Genomic DNA, 15,835 nt, shown 5'->3' with positions numbered 1-15,835 from the left:
CTTGCTGTAGTAAATGATTGTTAGTATCTTCCTTTAAACCTGATATACTTGATTCTCAAACTGCTGATTATTATTATTTCATATCACCTCAAATACTGCTAAATCTAACTAATTGGTTGAGATAGAAGAGTGACGCAGTGCCAAGGCAGATCTAGGACCAAGATTGAGTTTAAATAATAAAAGGCAGTATCACTATCATTCTATTTTAGAAACAGCCTGCATGAAGTGAGTTTTAAGATCCATAGAACATGTGAATGAATAATTACAGCCTGTACATGGAGCTAATTGGTAGCCTTGCAACAAAAATTTATTGTTATTTTTTTAAGAATCAGAATTTTAGTTCTCATGGAAAATTATACTGTGTTTTAGGGTGAGGTGCAGCCCCATGGAAGATGCAGTTCCCACAATTCTTGCAATTTCTGTATAAACAAGGCAACTGGAAATCATAAGACCAGGCTTGAAACAGGGTCAAGAACAGTACCAAGAAAGGAAGTGGCTGATTTAAACATTAATAACAGAACCTCACGTTCCTGAAATCTTATTCAATATTCCTCAAATATTATTCAATAGCTTTTGATAAACCAGGTGTTTTTATATCAGTAGATTTTACAAATTTAAATAAGCAACAGAAAAATATATTGGAACTACGTGATTAGCATTTCATTTTCAAAAATGCCTTGCAAGAATTTCCTGTGCTCCAACAAGACAGAGTTATGCCATCTCAATCGATCTTTGGGAACATTATGCCTGTATGTGTATCCCTGGTGTTGTCATGGTATCTTACCATTCTGCAATGAATCTCTTCTCTCTTGTCCCTACCTGGCCATTCCCTTTTCTTCTGTATGTGTCATCCATCTCCTTGTACACCCTCAGTTGCTTTTCTTGTCAGTTACATTGAAAAAAGCTTCTTGCATAAGTAGCAATATTTAAGACTAAGTAAAAGATGATTGATCTGGCATATAGACAATTTAAAGGACTATAGATTCTTTTAGTCCTTCTTAAACCAGAAATCATATAATAGTTTCTTTTTCTTATTTTAAGTTATTTTCTGGCAGGGTTGTAGAACCTGAATCTTTAAATTTTTGGCTCTTATTCAAGGTCATGCAACGTGTCTGTCTATTCTGTTCTTTCTCTGAGGTCTTTTTTTGTCTTTTTTTATCAGTGGTTTGCTTCACCACTGGTGAAGCACCATCGAGGATTACCTACTCTCTACTCCGGCAATGCTCTGGGTTTTCACTGAATGAGACACATTAGTGTTTGCTTAGTGAATCTGAGGGGTACCAAGTGAGAGATCAGAACATAACCACTACGTCCTCAGAAACCTGCTGGGAAGCCAAAATCAGAATCTATACACCAGTGTAAGAAGAGCAAGGATGCTCTGGACGGAAGGGTTTGTGGTTAGTAGTATGTGTATAAATGGTTAAAATGCTGTAAGAAGTAGGTGGGAAACAGATAATGCAGAACCATCCCCAAGAATAGAGAGCTGATATCAGTTTTGTCACTTGATGAATGGAAATTTGAATGAAAGAGATGTGTGGTGTGGGGTGCCTTTAACAAGAATCTCATAACAGAAGACTAATATGTATTTGCCATGTCCTGTGGCATGCTAGTGGATCCAGCTAAATGTGCTGCAATATGAGGCAAATACCAGCAGAGGTCATGGAAGCAGGAATAAAAGCATGAAAAAGGCTAATGGACTAACAGAAAAGTAGTCTGTGGGGGGTAAAAGGCAAGGGCTGCAAAGCAAATCAAACAGTCACAGAGAGTGCAGAGTACCAAGAAGAATTCAGCAGCTCACAAGCCTATATAATATACTGCACTAATTGCAAACTTAATGAAAGTGTCACCTTCTCAGAGACAATCCAAGTAATAAATACAAGTTATAAGGTGCTTCAAACTCCAGTGCAAAATTATCTGCTAATAAGGTGTAACTAAATCATCTAGTGGATGAAAGAATAACTGGGAATATATTTCAAAAATTAAATTAAAAAGCAAAGTACCATTCATCCCAATAAGAAATGACAGGTTTTTAATAAAGACCAAATTGATATTCTAGGAAAAGCACTTGATGAAGGTAAATTAAATTTGTTTATTCAGGCTTCTCTTTGTAAAGTTTCAACATCTATGTATGTAAAATTTTCATGATCATATACACTAAAATTGTTTTCATTTGGTTATTAACTTATTGAAATTACTTCTTCTGGAGATTGGGAAGGTTAAGCTTAATTAGGAAGCAATTACATTCTATTTAATTATCAGGAGAAACTTTCAGGAGTCTGATTTATGTAAATATATCCCACAGTATGCATCATGCCATTATTTTTGTAGGGCAAATAGAGATAGATTAAGAAGAGATTTCAAGTCTACTTGTTATTGTAAATAGTTTTACATGCTTTTACAAAAATGGTGGGTTTTTACTAAAGTAGTAGAGCTTTAACCAGGAAATAGCAATCAAAGAGGAAGAAGGAAAAGCTTACTTGTACCTACCTTTGTGGCCTCTCTTCCACTACATCAACATCCATACAACATACAACGTACAACAAAAACTATAAATCACTGGGATGTAAAAGTGGAATGTTTTTAAATACCAAATGCAATACAGGGCAATTCTCCTAAAAGCCTTTTACATTTTAAATGGTACTTCAATGCTTTCTGTAAAATGAAGTCTAGCTCCTTTAGAGAAAATCTTCAGTTTTTTAGTGAATTTGCTGTTGATCAACCTGAAAGAATTGAGCCAAACATTTAAACAATAGTCTCTATGTTTTTAGGGCCACATTCCTCTATGCTTCTAGTTTGGGTAACATAATTTTCGGTCTTATTTACAAATGTACAAATTTTATTTTTGGAGATTGCTCATCACCTGAAAATGAGGACTTTGAGGTTTTGCCACATTTTAGTCCGTGTTTTAGCTGCTGACAAAAATAGTCCACTTTTTTTTTTTTCAATAAGAAAAGCTAAAAAATACGTGTTTCTGGTGGAACTGAGGTTGTGAATATGAAATCTGAGTCATTAGAAGATCTTTGATTATACTATGACGAATTGGACTTGCTGTATTTTACTGACACTGCACAGGAAGAGAGGACCTAGCACTTCTTTTCTATAGTCTTTTTCAATATAACTGGTCAGCCATAAATGAAAATATATCAGGACTATAAAATGAGCAATGAAAATGAACCCTTGATAGCTATTAAAAATTCGTCCTGTAGAATCTGTCTTGTTGTGATAAAGATGGCAGGAACAGAATCAATTGTAAGACCTTTCAGAAAAATGACAGATTTCAGAGATAAATATGAATATCTTGAGGGTGGAGTAACTTTATGTTAGAAAACTTAATTTCTAGCACTTCCTTTTCATATCTGTATAGGCAGGATTGGAGTGATGGCAGCTGTCATCAGGCTTGCATAGTATAAGTGACAATATGATCTTAAGAAAATTAGTACGTACTGTGACTTCTAAGACTTCTGCTTGGGGAGTCTTTGATCCTAAGCTGTAATTGCAATTAATTACTTATAAAGCTATAAAATTTTAATTATTGCTTTTTAAAAAAAAGAATTCAGTGCTTTTATAATGCGATTCAAGGTGATGTCTATCACAACTTGCATAATAATAATTCTGGGAAACTCAACTATATGACTGGAAAGATAACCTATAAGATGTGCACTGATAAGATCCAAAATTAGACTTTACATATTGCCCTGATCAAAAATGAAGCTTGTCAGCTATTTTAGAGGCAAAGAAGTTGTCCATTAAAAGGGTGATAAATTTAGCAGTGATTGATAGAGTAAATCACTTAGAGTGAGGGCAGCACCAGGAGTCTTTAGGGGCTTTGTCAGCTGCTCATGTTCTATGATCCTTTTTCTACTCTTGCTTCTGAAGAAAGTAATGCTTTATATCATGTATATACATATCGCCTGTATCAGAGACATTGTGAAGCAACCAGCTAATTCCACCTGAATGAATTTTTTTGTGAATACCTATGTTAGGAAAAAAAATGAAGCATGAGAAATGCTGCCTGATAAACCTTGACATGGACAGTGATCACACTGCCGTGACTGGGATTATATGTGTGGACTTTTTGATGTGTGATCCAGGAGTGCACTCCCACTGCAGCATTAGTACAATTCAGTTTTGAAAAGACAGTTACTCAGAATACAGGAATAATAGAAGCCCAGAATTTTTCATGCCAGTCCTTACAGGACTACTCTCTCTCATGGCTGGGGCATTTGTAAGAGATAACTCAGGCCAGATTAATAGCCCAGCAAAGGGTCAGAGAGCCCAGAAAGGGGTCACCTCCAAGCACTGAGAGTCTAGAACTCCAGCCCCAAGTACACATCGTGGTATGAGAGCAGATGTGGAAAGAGATAAAAGAAAATAAACATCGATGACCAAAAGACATGGATTTATGTCTATAAAAGTCCACATGAATTATCACAGAGGCGGAAGTCTCTTACACACTCCTTTGGAACGTGCAAAATGATTTCTCCCTGGAGTTTGGATGCAACTTCAGGTCACTTTCCCGGGAATTGAGAGAGAGAATTTTTCGATGTGTACTCCACCAAGATTGGATGGTAAGAAACAATGGGTCCTAAATTATACTGATTCTTAGCTAGCTGTAAATTTAATGGTACCTTTAACTCCGCATGTATTATACTAGTATCCCCTTTTTGTCTTATTCCTGTGTAGTAATAGTCTGTTTTAAGTCTTATGTGTGTTAGTTTTGTGCCTATTAATAAATAATTCATTCTATAATAGACTGAATCAGCCATTATTAAAGAACTTGTGAGTAAGAGTGGATCCTGGGGTGCTGGACACCTCAATAAAACCACTGCCTGCTGCCAGAGGCCTGGGCAAAAGGCAAGAGCAGATTTAAACCTACATCATCCATTCATAACAACTACACACTCAAAAGTCGGAGCAGTTAATGGTGTTTGATAGCAGTGACGCATTGTAGCACTATTAGCATATGCCTTCTAGCTTTACCTATTTCAAGAACAAGTAATAAGTAGCTCAGGCCACTGTAACTTTGTTTTTTGACTGTATATTTCCTTGCATTTACAACTAACTGTATGTTCTCTTCCACTGTGTCCTCAGGATATCTGCCCTTTCTCCCGTGCTCCAGCAGTAGCTTACACACTGCTATGGGTTCCACGCTTAGCTTCCTACTGCCTGAATAATATTTAGACATCTGCCCCTCTGTCTCTGCCTGTGTGTCTCCACTGGAGTGATGTGTGTGCCCCAGACAAAAGGGAACAAACAATATATGAGCAAAAATGGAAGTTTTCAGTTTTGAACAGGAGCAGATACCACAGAGGCATGCAGTCATAAACTGGGAGGCTAAACATCACCTCTGAGACATCACTGTTTTTTGTCATCTCTCAAGAAACCTCAGAGAGGTCACAGACAAATGCTCAACTAATTTCTCTGAAGTAAACCTGAAGGTGGACATCTGGGGAGATGCCTAGAAAAAAAAAATCTATTCAACAAATCTCTTTTAAAAAAAGTTTTGACGCAAAGTACATTTCATGGACTAAAATATGTGGGTGAAAAAAAAGAAAAATTAGTGCCAGAGGCCTGTGACGGAACCTACTGAAACTTTGCAAAGATAGGAGATTTCCATCACATCTTGTAATATTTTGTGGATGTAAATTTGAACCAACAAACCATCTATTAAAACTTGGAATGTTGTGTCTCTCACTTAGAATTTGTGGAGTCAGATTAAGATTCAGCTTTGGTAGGTAACACTTATTAGTTCCAGGGGGACCTGTGAGTAGAAGCAGAAAAATAATTGGGAAGAGAAGTTGCATCTATGTAAAAGGGAGGGTAAATTTTACAAAGTGTAGGTTTTAATTTTCTCAGAAGAGTTTCTGAGAGCAATGTTTTTCACGGAAGCAGTTAAAAGGATATTTTTCCTGACTTGCTTGGGATTTCTTGGGGGGATGATGGCTAAAAATTCCATATCAGTTTGTACTGCTTTGCACAAAGAATGTGGGCTCTCCTGCCTGCATGGTACTATACCCTCAGGGTAGATTACTGCTTGTTATCTTACGACATGTATTCATTCAACTCACTCTTTACATTAAGGTGGGAAAATAGATTATTTTTGAAGAAAGGACTGTTGTTAGCTTGGAATTTCCCCTCCCTTTCCAGTTCAATACTTAAAAATGGACCGAATTTTTTCTATGTTAGCCAAACCCTTTATTGTGTTAGTGACCAGAGTAGTTGGTGAGTTAGCTGTTACTGGTGAAATGAGCTATAGGAAGAAGCTCAGAGTACTCCGTGACTTAAATTTAAACCATAAAAGCAAGTACAATAAATTAAAGCAAAAGAAAAAAAAGGTCTACATAAAAGTGGGATGTATAGCTTCATGTGAATATTCTTGGAGTTAAAAACCTCCACCTAAACAATATTCACATTAAGGTAATGTTTTTAAGGAGGTAAAAAAATAGGAATGACAAAAGTACAGAATGAGTCAGTGCTAGCCAATGGGAAAAGTGGAGGATCCACCTCAGGGGGGAACGAAATTGGTTATGACTCAAGTGTCTGATATACTGAGCTTCTATTTAAGCCCTGATTTTAATAGGGAAAACAGTGACAAGAAGTTGAGCATTTAGGCTGCAGTCCAAAACCTACTGACCTTGACAAAATTATGCTTATTAATTTGAATGCATGCTGAATTAACCTCATGATAAATAAACATAAGCACCTAAAAAAAGAAGTGTGTATGAAGTGCAGCCTGTCAGCCTGGTGATAAGCAAATGAAGAGGACAGGATCTAGTTTATCAACTCACCATCTCTCTTTGTCACCCATTTACTATTTAGATCCTTAGTTACCAGATATAATGAAGCAAATTTGTGCTTGACAAATGAATATCGACGAGGAAATGACTCATGGTTTTTAAAAATTTATAATAAAGAGCATGGAGGAGGGTGCTTGATTTCATAAAAGTATTACACAACTCTATGCCATGGAATTCCTGATGATAAACCTCTTAGATACAGAAGAAAACTGCCACCTGCTCGAGAGCTTCTACTGCTTCTTGTGGCTTTCTCCCTGTATTACGAATACAGTTTAAAATTTAGTTTTTTCCCAGTTATCTGTTTTTCTGCTTTGCACAACTTCTGGTTGAAGAAAATAAAATAGAAGAGTTAAATGTGAAACTTGAATTTAGTAACAACAACGCTTTTCTTTTGGTTGCTTTAAAGGCAAGTTGTGTAGAAATCCTTTCTGCAACCTGAACACAGTAGGTGGTGAATAAGCTCTCCACATCAAAACCTCACCCTCTTCACACAGAAACTCCAACCTCTCTTTCGGATACAAGTGCTGCAACCAGAGAAGGGCACTGAATTTTTTTGTAGTGATTTATGACAAAATATGTCTGTTAACCATTGGGGAATGAGGAACACTGAGAAACTTGTCATGAAATAAAAGGGACAGCTGTGTGGCTTTTGGGGTTTGGGTGTTTTCCTCCAGTTACAATTAAAATTATGCTTGCTATAATAGTAACACTGGTGGTGTTTGCAGTAACCTGATACAGATACTTTTTTCTTATTGATCCTCTTTTTTCTTACTGATCCTCTTTTTTTCCTTTCTCAGTAAACTGATTTTAAACTGACTTTGCTAAACAAGCTATAGCTTAACAAATTCTTTAACCGGCAAAAAGGAAGGGAAAATGAAATTATTTCTTATAGAATCAGAGTATACCGCTGAGTCTGTTTCCCTTAATCCATGACTATGAAAGTCTTATTCCTGTTATTGACCATTAACTCAAATTTATAGGGAAAACCCTTGCAAGTGAACACTCGTCTGTGAAGCAGGCTATTCCCTACCTGGCTCACAGTCAGACACAACTTGAAAAAAGGCTGCTTTAAATTGGCCCCCTGTCAAACCTCTTGCTTTATCAACCATTGTAAGATATATCTTCAAAGCATATTTAGTTTGCAAAGGAAACTGGTGTTGAATCTCTCTCTGTGGGCATTTTAAACCCATTGTTTTGTTTTGTGTGCTAATGTTTTCTATTGGTTATGACAATCATTAATGTTCTATGAAGTACTGCATTTATTTGCTTAATGCTATTCCAAATCTTTTCTAAACAGCCCTGAACCAAGCATGGCTGGCTGCCTGGAATGCTGACAAATACCAATGTTCGTGGATGGTCAACAGAGCAATGAGCTATGCACCACCCTGTGTAGAACATACTGTATTTTTGAAAGGCCTAAAAGCAAATGTATTTCTCTTTCATGTGTTCCAGAATGTGAATGAGGTTTTTTAGCTGGCAATAGCAGAAATAGATTAATTGGTATGGCAAATACAAGCTACCTTTTGCTTGAGCTTTGGGCAGGGGCAGAGCAGAACAAAATGACTTGTTTTTTGACAGAAAACTCCTTTTGCACCTCATAAATTAGTCAGTCAGTTAAGGCTCACTGATAATGCACCAGAATATACAGGGGGTCTTGTTATATGCATTATACCTGCACTACAGCACCCATGACTCAACCTGGAAATGGGGTAAACTGCTGCTTCACCATTTATACAAAATTTTTCTTCTTTGCTCATGTGAAAGTATTTCTTTGCTTTTTCATTGGTTTGTTTGACTGTTTTTACAGTTTCAGCTCCAATTTGTATTTTACTGGGTAGTGATGATGACTAATAGGTATTTCATTAATATATTCGTTTCATGACTTTTCAGAAGTACCTGGGACTAAAAATGGATAATGAAGTACGTAATTTAAACTGATAATATCCTCTGAGATGGTTAGTCATGGGCATTTCCTGTGTTTATCCTGATCAACTTGTTGCTTAAAATATCTATATAAAATATCTATATACATAAAATATCTATCTAAACATTTTTTTGGGAAGAAAGAAAAAAGAAAAAAAAAGCTAAAAAGAAATGAAAAAACAATCAAATTTGGTGAGTTGGTATAGTTGGCATATACTGACGCTTTGAGATCAGAATGGTTTGGGTTGCAAGGGACCTTTAGGGTCACCTAGTTCCAAATCATCTGCTGTGGGCTGGGACACATTTCACTAGATCAGGTTGCTCCAAGCCCTGTCAATGAAAACTTCCAGGTATCTGAGTTTCAACCAATCAGACACCAGAGCTTGAGGCAGCTTACAGCAGTCTTCTCCTTGAGAGTAGATCTTCCTAAAAAGCCAGAGGAGGTAGCAAAAGGCACTGGCATGATCAGGTCAGAAGCCAACTTTATCCATCAAGTAGTGATGCAGTAAAGCCCTGGGTTTGCCAGGGACAGAGGCCATTGAGCTGCACTCAGGGTAATTGGCTCAGGCTCAGAACCATGCGAGTGAGAGTACCATGGCCCTTCACATACTAAATTCTCTGACCTCTCAAAATGTCCAACTTTAAACTAGCTTGCAGCATGTAATTTTTTTAAAAAGAAAGTTTTATCGCTATTATTATTATTTTTAGAAACACTGTATTGACTTTGCTGCAGGCAATAGGTAGCAGGATAACAGCAGTGTGACTCAAGAAAGGATTGTTAGCATTCAGTTAGAGTAAATGACTGCTGTTAGCATTCAGCTGGAATAAATGATTACTGCCAAGAGACAGCTATACTGCAAGCTCTTCAGCTGTTCTGGTTCAGTCTTAGTGCTTAGAGTTGAAGAGCCTTCCAAAATCCTGCATTCAGTCTTCCAGAAGAGTTATTAGAATATGAGATTTCTACTCTTCTTGGGGAATGAAGGGGTGGGGGGGTAGGAGTGGGGCAGGAAATAAGTCTAATGTTTGGCATAAGGAAAAAGCTGTAGTAACTTCAGCAGCCTGAGAAACAGTCCATGCTCTAGATTGTTGCATTGTAAAGCTGCTAATGTTGATTAGAGGAGAAAAAGATGGTGAGAGTTGAAATGAGAGACATGTTTGCTTGTGAATTTTTCAATGTGATACCAAATGCAATTAGCCACCTACACACAGAATTCATTAATACAGAATTTTATTTAATGTTGGAACAGCAGGAATTTACTGAACATAATTGGAGAAAAAAATCCAGTCCATTGAACTCCTTTCACAGAAAATCTTTCTTTCAAAAGCTGCTCTGAATTTAGGAAAAATGTAGGTCTCATAGTCATAGGAAGGTGGCCTATTTCTAACAAAAAAATACAAAACAATAAATCAAATTATACTATCATGAAGCTGAGACCCACTTTGTGTTGTCTCATTTATTGGGAACAACAACTTTTAAAGATTCCTGTGGATACACAAAATGTAATCACATGGCCCTTTCAGCTTTAATCATGCAGGTAGAATGCACAGCCCTTTGCAAACTGAATTCTGGGCTCTCAAAATGTGCACCTTTAGCTTAGCTTCCAGTGTAGGATATAAGAAAATGAAAGGTTGGACAAGGGCAGTGGCTATTGAGAATCGCAGTCTGTTAGAGGGGGGAGGATGGTTTTCCATGGAAAATGAACCTGACTTTTCCAACAGTGTCACCTGCCCAAACAGTGTCCAGCTTCTGCCCATGTCCTGGTGCTGCAGGACAGAGCCAGACCCAGAGCTTCTTCTCAGGGCTGGAGGGTTGGCTGCTGCCAGAAGCTGCCCATGTGGCATCAGGAACAATGAGATTCTCCTCGCAGCTGCAGGAGGAACAAGGAGCAATGCACTGCAGAAAACTCTTGATCTGTAACCATTCACAATCATGGTCCTATTTCTTCTGCTGTCTCTGAGCAGGCTGTGATCAAAAAACATCAGCTATGCAGAGCCCTGGGAAGAACTGCAAGTAGACTTCTTGGAATGGGAGTGTACTTGGAAGATTATTTCAGGCTTGCAGGAGGCAAGATAGGACAGAATAATGCAGGAAGTCTTTAATAATGCAATATATAAAAACTTCAGTATATGTTTTTTTCTAACAAGAATCTGTCAAGTTTGAGGATTTACCATTACCTCTAAGTGGCATAATTATTCTTTTGAACTCTGCAAGAAAATAACTGTTAAATGGTGTACACAAAAAAGTAACTGTCGGTGTACATGGTCATTTGAACTTCCATACAAAATAAAATTATCCATGTTACAGCTGTTGGTTTCACTGATATATCCCATATTAATTTCCTGGTATTTGTCATAAAAGGAGTTTCCTTTACTTGAGCTTAAAATTCTTTTCCAGCCAAAATGCCTTTTTTTTTTTAACAATACAATGAATGTGCTTTTAAAGAACGTTAATGTATACGACTTCTTCCTGAAGCTCTACAAGTATGAGAAGGCTGAACTTTTAGCTCTCATCTTGTGCCAGCTCAAAACCAGGTACAATATCTAGAAGAAAAGGTAATGGTTCAAAGGCCTTTGTGAATGTACAAAATGTGTTACACAGTTTGCCTTTTTCCAGAAAGTTACTTGCCAGTTATTCAGATTTAATTTTAGGCCACTGGAAACAACCCCTGTTTTCTTATCCTAATAGTTAAAGAAACCCCTAATGCAACCTATATTGGTGTGCTCTTCAGTAGGTTTTGAACCCAGCAATTGATATGCTGAGTATGTCCTAAGTTTATAGCCGAGTGCTGAGGAAAAGATCTACAGAATGGAAATGAGGAGAGGGTCAGAGTGAACACTGGAACACTGCTTTATAGAGTCAACTATAGGTAGAAATTTTTTTGGCATCCTGAAGGCAAAACATCCTGTTTGTAATGCCTCAGGGACAGGAACTAAAACAATGCACACAAAAGTAAGATCATGAATAGGGTAAGGACTATGCAGATCCTGGTAGTTTTATTAAACTATTCAAATTCAAAAGCATGAGGCCAGATTCTTGACTCAATGGAATGACTCTGTCGGACTGACGCTTGGATACCTGTGTTGCCTTTTAGAAGGGAGCCACGCACTAGCATTGAACACTGTTTTGGAGGATTGTAACAGTCTTCGCTCTAACAATGACAGACACTTCTTCCAATATTTATTGTTTCCACTGCTATTACTGCTGTTGTGTTTACCTCTGGCTAGTTTCTACCTCCTAAACTGGCAAATTTAGCTCAGTGTCTATGAATAGATGTTTTTCATTGAAAAAAAAATCAGGTCCTGAAAGCAGTCATCTTCTGATGAATGTTTTAAGTGGCAATCTGAGATCACATATCAGCACCTGCTGGTCGGAGATTTTTTGTACTTTGTGATTCACTGTCTTAAGTAACAGTACTTCAATCAATATATATTTGAAAACATCTCAGTCTTTCATAAAAAAAAATTTAGCCCCATGAAAATGCCTTTAAATAGGCAAATTTAAATAACTTCTGGCCTATTATTCAGTACACATTGCACAAGCAGATATTACAAAGTAGTTAATGGTACATTCTTTTCTTTGAACTCATGAAAAAAGATTTTAATAATTGTCCAGAATTCTTTGCTTCCTAAAGTATTTCAGCATATTCTTTTAACAAATATCTATGATCTTCATTTTTTACTTTAGAAATACTGTAGGCTAGATTGCAAAGTTAAATCACAGGCAGCTCAGTTTCTACTGTTGAGATGTACTGTAACAGCCTTGAATCAGTATTGACTTCATTTCTCACTGTCTCATTGAAAAATGCATACTTTTGATGTCTTGGTTAATTCTGAAGAGTCCTAAGAACAGAGAAGAGAGGAGGGATAGCTCCTATTTCTAAGCCATAATGTCTTTCCTATGAGGCAAAACTTCATTATATTTGTTCCTCTCCCTTCACTCTAACCTCGACCTTTTCAACTAAGTATTTAATTCAGGATATTAATACTTTCACTATGTTCGCAGTTTATGACCTTTTTGTACAGTTTGTTACACAACTTTATGAAAATTGACTTAAGGCTTTCTTAAGGCTCCTCTGTGCAGGAGCCTACAGTTTTTCAAGGAAGCTCTCTGATATTCTGTGACAATTCCCTTCTACTGAACAAATTTGCAACTAGACACTTCAGCTCCTTTGTCTGTTCTTGCTCCCAAAGAAATTCAGATTTTCAGATGGAGGACTGGTAGCTTAACTTTCCAGCTGTCTGTTTTTTATCACTGGAGGCTCTTCAAAGAGCCAATAATGCATTGAAAACTTTGTGAGCTTATGCAGGAAAGTGCATTTAGGAATAAGGATTTTTTTTAAATTATTACTTGATTTCTGAAGACCAACTGGATTTCCTATTTTGAAGATGTCCACAAGTTACAATCTTTACTTGCTTTTAATGCCTGTGATGTTTGCAAATATTTCAGCTGTTTTATGATGCAATGACTGAAAAATGGGCATTCACTGGCTCTCAATGTTCACAGCTTCAGGTGCACCTGAACTAGGTATACTCATATCTGCCTGCCAATACTGAATATTTGAATAAGGGGATGAAAAGAAACTAGGTGCCCAAAATTCCTTCTTACAATATAAACTGCTGATCCTGGTTTCCAGTATATCCACAGAATTATCTTTCCTTTCAGGTAATTCCTAGGATATGTTTATGACCTTGTACAATTTGTCCTTAATTGCCTTTTATTACTGTGTTGATTGCTAAACATTGTTGCTTATGGCGGTGCAAGTGGCTCCAGCCATTCCGTCTCCTGAGGAGAACTCAGACAACCAGCTGCGGTGGTCAGCAACCCAAGTTTAGCATGTAACTCACAGTCATAGTGACAACCCATGATTCCCTTGTTCTGCCTTTTGCATGTTTTCCCCTGATTGGTTAATATTTTCCCAGCCCTGTTTTATGTATGAGGTTATGTATATTCATTTCCCTTCTTTAATATGTATTAGATCTAGAAAGTTCTTCGTTCCTCGATGCCCCATTGGATCCTTCCCTAAGTCCCTCCTATGTGTTGTTCCCATTGGTTCCCTTGCTGTCAACCCCGCCTACTTGCCCCTATCCCATTGGCTGTGATCCCTTTCCCCACCTATCTTGTACCCAGTATAAGACCCCTGGACCCTCCTACCAATCTGGCTCTTCGTCCCTGCCATTTTGCTGGAGTAAACCTTGTGTGGAACAGATATGGAGAGGCCCCTCTGTTTACTTCTTTGCCTCTGCTACTGTGTGCTTATTCGACCAGCTTAGAGGGAAGCAACAGTTCAGGTGGGCATGAAAAACACACTGTGCATTCTTAATGCTTGGAGAAATTTTCTGTTGGACTCTTAAGTGCCCATTTGTGTGTGGGGTCTAACCAAACTGGCATTGGCATTACTGAATGCAGTGGTTGAGTAATCAATCTTATTTGTGATACAAACCCAGAAGTATGCTTAGATATACTTAATGATGATGCATAGCAGAGCATAACTGATGAACTGGCATATTTATTTCATCACTGTAAAAAGCATTTTAGAAAGCTTGCCAGTTTACATTTCCACTGTTACAAAAATGTCATAGTTGTTCGGTTTGAGATAGGCTATACCATGTCCTCTCAAATTTTGTTTCCTGGTCTGTAACCTTTACGGTTGCTCATTACATGTGGTGAAGTAAGACATTTGACATAAAGGGCAGCCCAAAACTAAATGCATTTGACCTTATAAATTAATAAATAGTATATGAATGCCAACATGACATTTCTGTGAAACTGTATTCCCAATTAAGAGATTGACTGTATTTTTCTTATTTTTCTTACTTATATGCTATCATTTGTTGGTAGACAGATTTTTTTTTTTTTTTTTTTTTTTTTTTTTTTTTTTTTTTTTTTTTTTTTTTTTTTTTTGTCCGGAAGTTCTTGACAGAGAATAGGGTGAAGTCTGCTTGCAGATGAGCAGGAACAGAAGTTGGAATGGCTACTGACTCACCTAAACAGTCAAGCACTGAGATGCAAAATTGATAGTACTTTCTAAAACGTAAACTTCGTATTGATGAGAAAATGTACCAGCAGTAACTGTGCTCTCCTGGTATGGACAGCATAATCTGTGAGTGACAGTTTTCTGCTTTCTCCTGTGCACATCATGAAATAATCTGTAGGAAGTCCCACAGCTTGTCCTGTACATGCTTCACAGATATAGATGGGTAGTGAGGTAAAAAATGTATAAACTAAAATATTCTAAAGAATTTGTCAGCTTTAAACAAGGATTTTTTTAAAATTCAAGATGAAATACAGTGAGCAGGAAGCCTTCAACATTTTTATAAAACATTTCCTCTTAATAATTATCTTGGACACAAACTTACTACAAGGAATATTCCATTAAGCAGACAAACTGTAAGCTCCAGAGTGAGATTTTTATAGTGACAAAGTTCAGTTCCATTACTGAGAAAACGAGAACTTGGGTCTGCAATCAAATCAAAATGTGCTGACTGTAGCACTGGCCCCCAGTTTAGTTAAAGACTTTTAAAGAAAGTAAGTTAAAATAAGTTCTTAAGTAGTTTTCTTGTGTGCTAGCATAAGGTATATCCCGGAATATTCACACGTTTCAAATTACAGGATTGCATTTTATTTCTCAAGTGCGAATGGTTTTTAATTTTAATTTGATTGTGAAGTGTTTGAATTTAACCTGCTTATAACTGAGATGAGTCTTAAAAGTGAGACTTAGAGTAAGGTTACTTTCCAGTTTGTGATGTCTATGGACACTGCACGAGCATACAAACACTGTTCCACCTGTACTATCACAGGATAAAGAATAAGGGATGTATAAGCTAAAGGAGAAATGATATAAACATCATCTTGTAAGTTGTGTTCATGTAAGGTGCTAGAGAAGAGAGTGAAGCTTTTGTTTCTTCATCGAAGATTAAAAGAAAAATAAAGCCTTAAAGCTTGAGATGACAAAAATAAGCTACACCACTCTGTAAGGCAGCTGAGTAAGAAAAGGTGCATGCGATCTGGTGGTGAGAGCAGTTCTCTTAGGTAGTTAATTATATACATGCATAGACAGATCCTTACTTTTACAAAGAGGAACTGTATTTTGTTTTAAAAACATGATTATATTTGC

This window comes from Corvus moneduloides, chromosome 15 (genome assembly GCF_009650955.1).
Source record: "Corvus moneduloides isolate bCorMon1 chromosome 15, bCorMon1.pri, whole genome shotgun sequence".
Lineage (NCBI taxonomy): Eukaryota > Metazoa > Chordata > Aves > Passeriformes > Corvidae > Corvus > Corvus moneduloides.
Note: the sequence above shows the minus strand (reverse complement) of the source record.